The following is a 15,312-nucleotide window of genomic DNA, read 5'->3' as shown; positions in this document are numbered from 1 at the left end:
AAAGTGACTATGAAATTTTTCGATGTTTTATCACCATAGACAAAAAACTAAACATGATAAGTGTGCTTGTCAATTCTAGCTAGCCGCTATGACAACATTTTGATATCAAATGTTTGATTAATTTTGTGTACCGTGGTTAAGAGTTTATGCGACTTGGTGAGGAATTGTTTCGTCTTATAGGTACCTGAGTATGTTTTTGGCCTTAGACAAGTATATTCGATACTCGAATTTGACGGCTATTCCTGTAGTGGGTACCGGCGGCCCTCCACTATGTCATGTCGCCATTCGCCATGGCGGCAACCCTGGAAGCGCAACTGCTTGTAGCTATTGTGGCTGTGTGGCATGGGGAAGCGGGTAACATGCATGTAGTTAGGCGAGTCAAGGGTGGGAGTGAAGATGGTCACGTCGGTGAGTAAACACCTTGCAAAGAAGCCAAGCATAGGTGGTTTCTCGTGGTGCTTGCGAAAGCGGCATAGGAACTTGGGGTCGAAGAGGATGTTGCCCCAACATGGGCATACTAGGGAAGTGTGCGGCAGGGAGGATTGTTGCGGAGGGAGGCGGAGGAAGATCTCCTGAAGGAGGTCCTCGTCATCAAGTGGTAGCACCGGCAAGGAATGGAGGCGGCTCATAATTGATTCAAGAATCCCCTCAACCGATCTAGATCTAGGGTTCCTAAAATCAAAGAGCGGAAGAGAATTGTTAATAAATCAATTTGAAATTGGGGAAGTAGGATCTCAGGGAGAAGAAAGGGAAAATTAGGGGAACTCACCGTTTCTCCTAGAGGAGTTGTGCCATAGGGCCGCTAGGAGGGACGACCATCGACGGCTGCTTGGTAGAGTCACGGAAGGGATGCACAAGCAGAGAGAGAGAGAGAGAGAGAGAGAGAGATAGATAGATAGAGAGAGACTTATTGGACACTAACAACCAAGTTCAGTGCATTTTTTTGTATGCTCACACTTTTCAAGATACCACAAGCCAATATGTGCATGGGAGATTGATACGTCTCCAACGTATCTATAATTTTTGATTGTTCCATGTTATTATATTATCCATCTTGGATGTTTTATATGCATTATTATGCTATTTTATATCACTTTTTGGGACTAACCTATTAACCTAGTGCCCAGTGCCATTTGCTGCTTGTTCCTTGTTTTTGTATTTTACAGAAAATCAATACGAAACGGAACGAAAGTTTTTGACGATTTTTCTTGGACCAGAAGACATCTAGGAAGCTTCGGGAGGACGCCAGAAGGCCCACGGGTGAGCCACAAGCTCACCAGGCGCGCCCTAGGGGTGGGGGCGCCCTATGAGCTTGTGGCCCCCCGGCTCCTCTAACCCTAATCTCAGCTCTATAAATACCCAATTATTCCCCGTATATAAGAGGTCACACCGAAAATACTTTTCCGCCGCCGCAAGCTTCTGTTCTTGTGAGATCCCATCTTGGGGCCTTTTCCGGCACTCTGCCGGAGGGGGATTTGATCACAGAGGGCCTCTACACCAACCTTGCTGCCCTTCCGATGATGTGTGAGTAGTTTACCACAGACCTATGGGTCCATAGCTAGTAGCTAGATGGCTTCTTCTCTCTCTTTGATCTTCAATACAATGTTCTCCTCGATGTTCTTGGAGTTCTATTCGATGTAATCTTCTTTTGCAGTGCGTTTGTTGAGATCCGATGAATTGTGGATTTATGATCAGATTATCTATGAATATTATTTGAGTCTTCTCTGAACTCTTTTATGCATGATTAAGATAGCGTTGTATTTCTCTCCGATCTATTGATTTGGTTTGGCAATAGGAGAGGTGCTTTGTAATGGGTTCAATATTGCGGTGTCCTCACCCAGTGACAGAAGGGGTAGCGAGGCACGTATTTGTATTATTGCCATTAAGGATAAAAAGTTGGGTTTATTCATATTGATTGGATCTATCCCTCTACATCATGTCATCTTGCTTAAGGTGTTACTCCGTCCTTGTTAACTTAATACACTAGATGCATGGTGGATAGCGGTCGATGTGTGGAGTAATAGTAGTAGATCCAGGCACGAGTCGGTCTACTTGTCACGGACGTGATGCCTATATTCATGATCATGGCCTTAGATATCGTCATAACTTTGCACTTTTCTATCAATTGCTCAACAGTAATTTGTTTACCCACCGTATGTGTTCTTTCAAGAGAGAAGCCTCTAGTGAAAGTACGACCCCGGGTCTATTCTTATCATATTATTTTCAGATCTATAAAACCAAAAACCCAAAAATACCTTGTTGCAATTTATTTACCTTTACTTTATTTTGCACTTCTATTTATCTTTTATACCTATCTCTATCAGATCTCATCTTTGCAATTAACCGTGAAAGGATTGACAACCCCTTTTATCGCGTTGGGTGCAAGTATTTGTTTGTTTGCGTAGGTGCAACCATTGGAGACTTGTGTGTTCCTCCTACTGGATTGATACATTGGTTCTCAAACTGAGGGAAATACTTAATTATCTCTACTTTTCTGCATCACCCTTTCCTCTTCAAGGGAAAAACTAGAGATGTCTGGAGGTGAGACCATCCCAGTGGAGATTTTATTTAGATTAGGTGACCCATTGCGGCGATGAAGCACGTGCTGACTTGAATACAAATTTAATTTCTTAGCAATGCCTTCCTTTCATATCCATATTTTTATTTTAAATGCTAATGTTGGAAACATTGTTTGTACAAATGACGCTCTAAAATATGAAGAAGGAAATAATGTACAACTAAAAATACATTATACCTGGTCCGTTAGAAAACCTGTCATACAAGTGGAAAAGCTTTCGACTATGGCACATACTAAGAGTTAGTATTTGCTTTATAGTAAAAAAGAAAACCTATATAAGAAAACTAAAAAAACATACACACTCCAATTATCAGTGGAAGACATGCCAACCTCACATATTTTACTAACAATGACACCAAAGAATAAATTACTATTTTAATCCCGCAAATTCTTGAGAAGGAAGAGAAATGGAAACCAAAAGAAAACACTCCCAATGCCAAAATGAACATGTTTTGTTTAGGCAAAAGTTTGCTGCTTCTGTCGAGATTTTATGATGTGCACAAGTGGACATTGCATGGCTTATACAGATAGCATTAATACAACAATGTCATTGGACATGTAGAAGTAACCACTGAAAGTGAGACAATATGGCTAAAATGAACATATAGTAGGAAATTTAGTTCACTTGATCTTTATATATAGTCAAACGGTTCTCTGTACATATGTAACCTACATGACCTCATTAATGTTACAAATCAAAAGAAAGCTTGCAAGCTGCGAAAGACAACATAGAAATTGTCTTAGAATGATGAGTTGGTTTGGTCGTCCTTTTCCTTGGTGAGATGCAGTTATCTCGTCATTCACGGTAACCTACGACAATAAATAATATATATTAACTAGGAAAAGAGATGTGTACATGCAGAAGTGTAGAAAATCTTGTAGAACAACAGTACTAACATTTCGTGTCAGTTAGACAATGACAGGGTTTTGCATATATCTTTCTTGTCCTTACCGTGTTATCCATCCCCATAGATGTTACAATATACATTACCTAGACCATATTGAGCAATCAATATTCAGAATAAAATAATGACAGACCGCAACAGGATGGTACGTATGAAATCCAACAAAGAAATAAAAGATCAGTGGCTGATAGAGCTCACACTTTCCTATCAGAGAAAAATAAGAAATGAAAAGGGGAACAAAGTTCACGCTTCACATAAAATTAGAAAAACAATAAGAAAAGGAGTTCACACTTCATATATAAAATGCTAAACAATATAAAAAACAAAACTATGTCGAGGAAAGGAAGAGCATATGATTCCTGGCAAAAGAAACATGAGAACCGGGTCTAGCATATATTATCCCATTTCTACGTGAGCCACAGGGGTAAGAGGGCAGGGTCATGGAAGAGTACACACCTCCATGTTGTCTAAGAATATAGATGGAACAATCCGTTCTAGTTTACAACATAAATAATACTACCTCCGTTTCAAAATATAACGAACTGTGGAAATGATAAACCTGAAACCAAAAATAGAATTTAGTGGAGTAGCTTTTGAAATATATCAAGACTTTTTTCATGTCAAATACTCTTTTGTAATTGAAAGGTAAAGCGCATGAGCGATGAGACAACCTTCATGTGTTGGATCTTTATTTTGGGCAAATATGCATATGTCAAACAAAACTCTTTGATGGCTTCCTAGATTGTCAGCTCTTCCGATGTAACATAATAGAGCTCTTGCCGATTGCTCAAAATAAAAGATTTAGAAAAAATCTATGTAAGAAAATAAACTCCCACCTTCAAATCAAGGCCTGCTCTCCAAGCTTTTTTTAAGCACTAACCGTCGAACAATCGTTCTACGGTATTTTTCATTAAAATAAACCAAATTACAAAATAAACAAAAAAGCTAAAAAACTACAAAGAACAAGGCTACAAGCCTATCCAACACTAGTTTTGGGGAAATTCATGTCTGACATGTAGAATTAACTGAGATGTGTTGAGATCCAATCCTTGAAAATAGTCATAGCAACATCAATCTCAGAACATAGTGGATACTAGGGATCAAACCCTAACAAAACTAACTCGATTCCATGATAAATCTCATCTAACCCATCACCGTCTAGCAAGCCTACGATGGAATTACTCACGCACGGCGGTGAGCATCATGAAATTGGTGACGGAGGATGGTTGATGATGACGACGGCGTCGATTTTCCCTCTCCGGAGCCCCGAACGGACTCCAGATCTGCCCTCCCGATGAAGAACAGGAGGCGGTGGCGGCTCCGTATTGTAAAACGCGATGAATCCTTCTCTCTGATTTTTTTTCTCCCCGAAAGTGAATATATTGAGTTGGAGTTGAGGTTGGTTGAGGTCCAGGGGACCCACAAGGCAGGGGGCGCGCCCTAGGGGGGGGACGCCCTCCTCCCTTGTGGGCAGCCGGTGGGTCCCCTCTCGTAGATTCTTTTGCCAATATTTTATTCCAAAAATATTCTCCGTAAATTTTCAGGTCAATCCGACAACTTTTATTTCTGCACAAAAAAACACCAAGGCAACTCTACTGAAAACAACGTCAGTCTGGGTTAGTTCTATTCAAATCATGCAAATTAGAGTCCAAAACAAGGGCAAAAGAGTTTGGAAAAGTACATTCGATGGAGACGTATCAACTCCCCCGAGCTTAACCCATTGGTTGTCCTCAAGCAATTCAGTTGATAAACTAAAAGTGATAAAGAAAAACTTTTAGAAATTCCGTTTGATCTTGTTGTTGCAAATATGTATAGCCAACATTCAGGTTTTCAGCAAAGATCATGAACTAACCATATTCACAATAACATTTAGGTCTCACGTTTACTCATATCAATGACATAATGAACTAACGAGCAATAATAATAAATCTCGGACGACAACACTTTTTCAAAACAGCCATGATATGATATAACAGAATGGTATCTCGCTAGCCCTTTCTGAGACCGCAAAACGTAAATGCAGAGCACCCCTGAAGATCAAGGACTGACTAGACATTGTAATTCATGGTAAAAGAGATCCAGTCATACTCAATATCAATTAATAACAATGCATGAAAATGACAGTGGTGCTCTCTAACTGATGCTTTTTTATAAGAGGATGATGACTCAGCAATAAAAGTAAATAGATAGTCCCTTTGCAGAGGGAAGCAGGGATTTGTCGAGGTGCCAGAGCTCGAGCTTTAAAATAGAGTTGAATATAATTTTGAGCGGTATGCTTTCATTGTCAACATAACAACCAAGAAATCTCATTATCTTCCATGTTAGCTACATTATAGGCGGTTCACAAACAGAATGGTAAAGTTTTTACCCCCCCTCCACCAACAAGCACACTCCACGGCTGGTCCGAAACAACGGGTACCGTCCATACCAACAATAGTCCTGGGGGAGTTTTGTTTGATATTTATACTTTGATTTGATTTGAGCATGGAACTCATCGTGAGGATAACCCACCTAGCATGGAAGATACTGACATCCCCCAGTCACTACATGAGCGATTCGGGCATACAAAACAGATTATTATTTGAAGGTTTAGAGTTTGGCACATGCAAATTTACTTGGAACGGTAGGTAAATACCGCATATAGGTAGGTATGGTGGACTCATATGGAACAACTTTGGGTTTATGGAAGTGGATGCACAAGTAGTATTCCCACTTAGTACAGGTGAAGGCTTGCAAGAGATTGAGGAGCGACCAACTAGAGAGCGACAATAGTCATAAACATGCATTGAGATTAACCAACATTGAGTGCAAGCATGAGTAGGATATAAATCACCATGAACATAAATATCGTGGAGGCTATGTTGATTTTGTTTCAACTACATGTGTGAACATGTGCCAAGTCAAGCCACTGGAATCATTCAAAGGAGGATACCATCCTATCATACTACATCACAACCATTTCAAAAGCATGTTGGCACGCAAGGTAAACCATTATAAACTCCTAGCTAATTAAGCATGGCATGAGTAACTATAATCTCTAATTGTCATTGCAAACATGTTTCATTCATAATGGGCTGAATCAAGAATGATGAACTAATCATATTTACAAAAACAAAATAGGTCGAGTTCATACCAGCTTTTCCTCATCTCAATCATTTCATCAAATATCGTCATTATTGCCTTTCACTTGCACGACCGAACGGTGTGGATAATAATAATAGTGCACGTGCACTGGACTAAGCTGGAATCTGCAAACATTTATTCAAAGGAGAAGACAAGGTAATATGGGCTCTTTGTTAGATCAACAATAATGCATATGTGAGCCACTCATCATTTTCATCGTGGTCTTCTCCTCTCAGCCCAAAGAAAGGAAAAAAGAATTTCAAATAAACACACCGATTTTTTTTGAAGTTTTGTTTTTTGAAGAAAGTAAAACAAGAACGAGAAAAACTATTTACATGGGAAAGCTCCCAACAAGCAAAAGAAGAACGAGAAATATTTTCGGGTTTTCCTTTAATACTACTACTAAACAAGGAAGCAAAACTAAAAAGAAACTACAACTAATTTATTTTGGATTTTCTCAAAGATTTTCAAACACATAATAAGAAAGCAAGAAAAAGAAATAAACTAACATGGATAATACAATGAAAAATTATGAACACCGACAACTGGAATGAGTGTGTGAACATGAATGTAATGTCGGTGAGAAATACGTACTCCCCCAAGATTAAGCTTTTGGCCTAAGTTGGTTTAGGGCCACGGCTGGCCTGGCGGATATCCAAAGTTGTAGTCGGGGTTGTACTGGGATGCCGCAGCTACTGCCTGAAGGGCTGCAACATGGAGGCGAGCGGCCTCCACCTCTCTCTCATACTCGTTTGCCTCCTCTCTAGTTATAAAATATCTCCCTTTTACCTGAAAGTTAAGGAAGGCAGAAGCGGTAAGCGTAATATGGACAGCACACTGCCTATCAAAGATTAGTCGGTACAAGAGGGACTGTTCATTCCTTACAAGAAATTGGTAGCGTACCAAAACATTATAATCAAGGAAAGCAAGTGGTAGTTCAATGTCATTCCCCCTTATGGGTACCCCGAGATAATTAGCTAAACGGGTGGCATAAATCCCACCAAAGAAATCTCCATCTTTAGCATTAAGATGTAACCTCGTCGCAATAATAGCCCCCATGTTATATCGTTTATCACCCGTTACCGCACACTTGAGGATAGTAAGATCCGATGCACACAGGTGGCTATCATCATGTTTACCATTAATGCATCTACCTATAAAGAGAGCAAAATAATGTATGGTAGGAAAGTGAATGCTCCCTATGGTTGCTTGTGTGATATTTCTAGTTTCTCCCACAGTGATGCTAGCAAGGAAATCATTATACTCAGTTTTGCGAGGCTCACTAATAATGCCCCCTTGTGGAATTTTGCATGCATCACTAAAATCTTCAAGGTCCATGGTATATGATTTATCATATAGATGAAATAAAACAGTATGAGTATTGCGCTGGGATGTAAATTTAAATCTGCGCACAAATGAATTAGTGAGGTGATAGTACCGCCGACACTTATCTGACACGAAGTCCTCTAGGTCAGCGTTTTGTATGTATGCCAAATTCCTCCTTGAACCCTGCCTGAACCATGAATTCATCCAACGACCATTCACAAGGCCGTACTGGAGCTTCTCTTGGTGGTTCAATGTCCGGCTCACGTATCGCGAGCCTTGGGGCTTGCTTCCTTGAGGAACCACCTTGATATATCCTCCTAACCATTTTTCTTCCTCTGAAAAATTTCTGAAATTTTTAGTGACTCAAAATAAAAGTGAAACTGAAAAAAATTGATAGCAACTACTCCCACAAGTGTCTAGAGGCTATATCATGCATCAAAACTACTTTGGACCATATAAATTTGACATGCAAGCTCAATAACAGGGTCACCTTAGCAGCAAAAATTTGTAATAAATAAAGCACTAGAACAAAAACTAATTGGACCATTGGAGGAGTCACATACCGAAGAACAATCCCCCAAAACAGTTTTGCAAATGGAGCTTTGCACAAGGAGATCGAAAATGGCAGCAAGATGAGCTAGAACACGGGTTTGAGCAACGGGATGATTTTTCCTGGAGGAAGACGAAGTGGATAGGTGCTGGAATAAGTGAGGGGGACCCACGTGGGACCCACAAGGCAGGGGGCGCGCCCTTCACCCTTGTGGTCCACTGGTGCAGCCCCCTGGTGTGTTCTCAGTGCCAAAAATTCTAAAATATTCTATTAAAAATCATACTAAATTTTCACGGCATTTGGAGAACTTTTATTTTCGGGACATTTTTTATTTCACGGAAAATTCAGAAAACAAACAGATAATACTATTTTTGCTTTATTCCAACTAAATAACAGAAAGTAGAAAGTATGTACAGAAGGTTGTGCTTTCTAAATTCATCCATCTCATGTTCACAAAAAGGAATCCATTAACAAGGTTGATCAAGTCTTATTAACAAACGTCTTTCGTATAACATGAAACCGGAGAATTTTTTAATAACACTAGGTTACCTCAATGGGGATATGCATGTCCTCAACAATGAGAATATCATATTTCTTTTTGACAGTAGGGAGAGGGAATTCAAAACCTCCAATAGTAATAGTTGAATTTTTCCAATATAATTGATACTATGAACTTGAGGTTGTTTACCGTATGCTCATTACCATTAACATGAAAAGTGACATTGGCCTTGTTGCAATCAATAACAGCCCCTGCAGTATTCAAAAAGGGTCTACCAAGGATGATCGACATATTGTCGTCCTCGGGAATATCAAGAATAACAAAGTCCGTTAAAATAGTAACATTTGCAACTACAACAGGCACATCCTCACAATTACCGATGGGTATAGCAGTTGATTTATCAGCCATTTGCAAAGAGATTTCAGTAGGTGTCAACTTATTCAATTCAAGTCTACGATATAAAGAGAAAAGGCATAACACTAACACCGGCTGCAAGATCACATAAAGCAGTTTTAACATAGTTTCTTTTAATGGAGCATGGTATAGTTGGTATTCCTGGATCTCCTTGTTTCTTTGGTACTCCACCCTTGAAAGTGTAATTAGCAAGCATGGTCGAAGTTTCAGCTTTTGGTATCTTTCTTTCATTTGTAACAATATCTTTCATATACTTAGCATAAGGAGACATCTTTAGAATATCGGTCAAACGCATACGCAAAAAGACAGGTCTAAGCATTTCAACAAAGCGCTCAAAATCCTCATCATCCTTTTTCTTGGATGGCTTAGGAGGAAAGGGCATGGGTTTCTGAACCCATGCTTCTCTTTCTTTACCATGTTTCCTAGCAACAAAGTCTCTCTTATCATAGCATTGATTCTTTGATTGTAGGTTATCAAGATCAACAGTAGGTTCAATCTCCACATCATTATCATTACTAGGTTGAACATCAACATGAACATCATCATTAACATTAGCACTAGGTTCATGTTCATCACTAGATTGTGTCTCAGCATCAGAAATAGATATATCATTTGGATTCTCAGGTGTATCTATAATAGGTTCACTAGAAGCATCCAAAGTCCTATCCGTTTTCTTTTTCTTTTTATTGCTAGGAGGACTAGGTGCATCAGTATTAATTCTCTGAGAATCTTGCTCAATTCTCTTAGGGTGGCCTTCAGGATACAAGGGTTCCTGAGTCATTCTACCACCTCTAGTCATAACTCTAACAGCATTACCATTATTCTTACTATTCAACTCATTGAGCAAATCATCCTGGGCCTTAAGTACTTATTCTACTTGAGTTTTAACCTGATGTTGGCTTGAACTACGTCGGCATTTCCCCCAAAGAGGAAGGGATGATGCAGCACAGCAACGGTAGGTATTTCCCTCAATGATGAGACCAAGGTTATTGAACCAGTAGGAGAACCATGCAACACCACGTAAACAGCTCCTGCACACAAAGAACAAACACTGGTACGCGTCGGTGCTATACAAATGGTTCTTAACCCCTTTCCGTGACGGTGTTCGGAACCGTCGCCAAGTGAGTGACGGCGATAGGGGGGTCCTTCCCACATGACCCAGAAACCGTCGGGGATATGCTCTCCTGGCACACACACACGCTCGGCAAAATGAGGTCGTGTGCGACCGGCGAGCGCTCAAATACGGAAATACGTACAATACAGCTAAAAATACAATTATACAAGCAAAATTGTTTCCGGTCGCAAGTACATCCCACACAGTCAGTCCCCGCTAAACGTTTCCGTTCGTATGTACATCCCACACAGTCGCTCCAAGGAAAACGTTTCCGTTCACAGGTACATCACACACAATTTTCCCCGTTAAATCGTTTGTGATAGCGTTGCCATTACACATGATATTAACAATTTTATCGTTTGCGTTGTTGAATGCATCTAAACCTGGGAATGGTTTGGACTCAAACTATAGTTTCAGATCGGTTTTCCTATTGGTTTCCTTTGGTTTGGATTAAATGGGCTGACCTCCTAATGTAGACTGGTTTGGTTTGGGTTTTTCCTATTATCGGCTTGGTCTGGTTTGGTCTGGTCAGAGACCAAACGGTCTCAAACCGTTCCAACCCGTGGATTGAGAACTAAATCAACGACCATATTCCCTTCCAGATCAAAGAAAGCATGCATTGGCAACGTCCTGCTCGTCTTCTCCACTGCCGGTGTCGACCATGCTCCTGCTCTCTCAATGACATGTCTGTGCTCTGGCATGTACCTGATCGGCGTGTACTACGCCAGCACGGAGACGCAGACCAACATCGACCAAGTTCTTTGGGCGCTCGTCTCGCGAGCCTCGGCCTACTACGGCACGGCCATCGTCTGCTCCTCCTCCTCGGCAATCTGGAGCCTTGTGCAGTGCTGCGGCAATGTCCCCCGACAGGACTGAGCGCTCTGCGTGGCCGCGGCGGTGCGGGCACGGGCCACAAGATAAGCCTTCTCCTCAACACCCAGAACACCACCGGTATGGACCTGGTCACTTTCGACCGAGCGTAATGGAAGTTCATGTCCGGCAACGCCGGCAACGGCGCGAACAATGAGCTGGCAACGGACACGGTGCATCTCAGACGCGGCGGCGGCGGAACCAAGACGACCATCTACAGGCTTGGGTATTGCGCCAGGGACATCACGGCGGCAGACTGCGGGCTATGCGTGGCGCACACGGTGGCCGAGCTGCCCAACTACTGTCAGACCACATGATATACAACAGTTGCATGGCGCTCTATGAGGTGTACCGCTACTTCTTCCCGCTCAATGGCGCCGGCGAGTTGGACGACGAGGTCGGACAGTGCAAACAGGATCTCCTTAACCCGTGATGGATGGAGTTCAGCTATAGTCAACTACAGTGTTTATATCTAGCATTATAGGATGTTCTATGTATGATGCACGTACATTGTGGTGAGTAACATGCACATCCAGTAGCAGCTAATCGCCCTTCCAATGCCTCTCTTCTCTTCCCGTAGTAATCGGACACACCCTTGGTTTGAAACTTCAGTTTCAGACTGGATGCGGGTGAATAATTTGGATTGGTTTGGCTTGAAAATACGTACAGTTTGGATTGGTTTGGATTGTAGCATTCACTATTTGGTCTGGTTTGGTTTGGTTGATGCCCTTATACCTGTATGGGTTGGGCTGGATTCAATCTGGATGACAAACTATTCCCAGGCTTAAATGCATCACACATGATGCGTAGAAGGAACTGTGTGGCAAAGGCTGTCCATCACACACGGTTTTTATGTGGTAACGTTTGCGCAAGGTGGCCTAACGCAAACAGTTTTCAAGAGGATGTCGTGTGTGCAGTGGAGATTGATCGCACACGTAGTGGATCCTAGAAATGTTTCTGATCTCCACGTCTATCACAGACGTTTTGCTTTTGCAAACCATGTGTAGTGTAATCCCTAATTTAAAAATCACATGTTTTGAATTTGAAAGTAGGCAATCACTTATTTCATATCCAACCATGTTTATTACAAATATAGGTTCAACCACGAATGCATAATTCCATGCACAGGTACATATACTGAAGAACTATAGAAGCACCAAGTAAAGAATGATGAACCACAGTTGTACTAAAGACTGTAAAGAGAGAGGCGAAAGACATTCTGGTTGCTGGAGAAGGTGAAGTGGAATGCCCATATTGTGCCCTCCTCCATGCGTAATGCACGCACGACTCTAGGCCAACCCCTTGTGATGGTTGCCCGTCCATCCTTCACTGTCTTCATTACGACTTCTCGATGCTCATTGTAGTCTGGATGAAATACTTTAACCTTCATTGCGTGTCCACCAATCATGTACTTTGCTAGGTAATCTTGAGTGAACTGCTTCGGGAACCACTGCGAACGAAAAAGATTCAGAGATTGTTGTCTAACAACTCATTATGGGCAGTAAAAAGAGAAGGCTGCAGAGTTTGTAGTTACCATCCTACAGCTCACTGTTGTGTTGGATAGAGCATAAACAAATAATTTGCTTGCCACCATTCGTATCTTTTTGCTAATAATCCTTATCAGTTTCCTCACTTGATGCTTGTTCATGAATATCTCATTGCCCCATACGCAAAAAGGGTCAATGCGTGGATCCTTGCCAAGGGCATATGTACCTACAAGCAACAAGTCAATATTAGAAGCTAACAAGTGTCCAGGCCTGGATCTATATGCACTACATTATGGAACGACGGGGGGAGTACAAGCCGAGGGATGAAGCTAACCTCGGCGGAAAATGGTTTCAGCATGCTGTTAAAGCAGATATAAAATGGAAGGTAATGTTACCGACAGCAGGCTTAACAACCATCAAATATTGCAATTCAAACTGGTATTGTTGAAAATGAATAGAACGTAGGTAATGCTTAAACATCACACTGGGTAAATGTGTAAAACTGAAATAAAGGGCATGTGTTAACTACACCAGGAATAACTGGAACCAAATATAGCTGTTCAAACTGGTATGATGTAGTCGAGCGGCACAGTTCCGACTTGCACATAATGAACAACACATTGTGAATGACTGAAATAAACAAGGCATAAATGACCAGTATAACAACCAAATATAGCCATTGAAAACTGGACAGAGTCTCACTGCAACCAACCTAACAAGCAAATACAGATAAACATGGCATATGCTTGAAAACTAGACAAATGCTCAGTGCAACCAACCTAACAAGCAGATACAGATAAACAAGGCATCTGCTTGATAATTGGACAAATGCTAAAAAAAGTAACCTAACAACCAAATACAGATAAACAAGGCATCTGCTTGATAACTTGACAAATGCTCACTGCAACCAAACTAAGAACCAAATACATATAAACAAGGCATCTGCTCGATAACTGGAAAAATGCTCACTCCAACCAACCTAACAACCAACTACAGATAAACAAGGCATCTAATCACTATAAACAACCAAATATAGCCATTCGTGAAACTGAAGTGGACAATTCATACTTAAACATCACATAGCCCTATTGAACAATACATTTCTGCATAACTAAAATAATTAAACACGGCATAGTTAAAGCACCGCACGGCAAATGCTACTACAACAAAGGGTACGGGTTGGCAAGCTAGAAAAGGTAAGATTTGCTGATAGAATGTTGCCTCACATTTCATGGACGGGATCCTTCCAGTTGGAAGAGCACATACCCATGGTGCGCTCTTTGATGTCACAGATGGGCTGTTTCACCTTGGAAGAACCTTCGTGGGTGCCCTCCTCGTGGTCGTGGTCGATGAGATCTGACTTGGCAATTGAGGATCCCAAGCCGCCGCCGTAGAACGTGTCCTTCAGAAATGACAAAATGGGCTCGATGGCGTATAAAGATCGCAAATCCTTGACTGCTTGGCGGAGGAGATCAGCGGCAGGGCCGTCGAAGAGATCGACGGTGGTTGAACCAGAGGGGTTGGGGATGGACCACTTAACCTGTGACATAGCCCGCGTGAAGCCGTCGCTGTGGACGAGCTTGATGTCGTAGCCAGCTTTCCCAAGATACAGTAATACGCTAGCCCGCTGACATGAAGCCTTCGGCATGGCAACATAGTCAACGGCTTCGCCGGCTTCCGCAGTGACATGTTGCTCCGGGATCGAAAGGTCGGGGCGAATGGTGGCCACCTCGCCAACGTCCACCGGAGAGGCCATGATAAACCTATTCTTGGCCGAACGCTCGTCAGGCTCCCCGGGATACGTGGTCGAGCTTAGGCTGCAACATTCTGGGGCAGGGGATGTGGATCTGGCGTGGAGGGACATCGCAGGCCTCATCTAAAAACTCAGGGGAGTGGGGCGACGGTATGGGAATCACTGGGTAACCTGAACTTTATTATCTAAGGTAGGAGGAACGGGCAGACTGGCAAGGGTTGGTGGCGGCGCCGGCGGCGCCGGCGGCGGCCGCGAGCTAGGGTTCGAGTGGGGGACTGTGGAGGGGGGGAGTTGTTTGAGGATATGCCACAGCTACTGAAAATTTTAGTAATGGTGGGTGGAGATGGTGGTGGACGAGGGAGGGCGACGGTTCAAATGCCTCGACTACTACAATTTTACTATAAGGTCGGTGCTGGAGGAGTGTGGGCGACGGTTGAAGTATGACGACTACTAAAATTTGGGTAAAGGAATTGATGTGGGGCGGGAGCGCCCAAGATCGCGCACGGTCCAATAACAATATGCGTGTATGATAATAAGGAAAAGTGGCGAGACCGCTGATTTTTGCAACGCTCTAGGCGGGTAGTTTGTTTTTATATTTCTAGCTAGCTGGTCTATCGCACACGGTTCGTCCTAATTTCCAAGTAAACTTAGCCGCCTTTAGCTTGCACAGGTGGTGATTTTATAACGCACTTG

The 15,312-nt window shown here is 42.2% G+C and overlaps 1 pseudogene; it reads left to right on the top strand.

Moving 5' to 3' along the window:
• Positions 1-290: 290 nt before the first annotated feature.
• Positions 291-11,812, top strand: LOC123076106 (cysteine-rich repeat secretory protein 55-like; annotated as a pseudogene).
• The last annotated feature ends 3,500 nt before the right edge of the window (positions 11,813-15,312 follow it).

Source organism: Triticum aestivum, chromosome 3D (genome assembly GCF_018294505.1).
Source record: "Triticum aestivum cultivar Chinese Spring chromosome 3D, IWGSC CS RefSeq v2.1, whole genome shotgun sequence".
NCBI classification, from domain to species: Eukaryota; Viridiplantae; Streptophyta; class Magnoliopsida; order Poales; family Poaceae; genus Triticum; species Triticum aestivum.
Note: the sequence above shows the minus strand (reverse complement) of the source record. Positions and strands in the feature narration are given on the sequence as shown.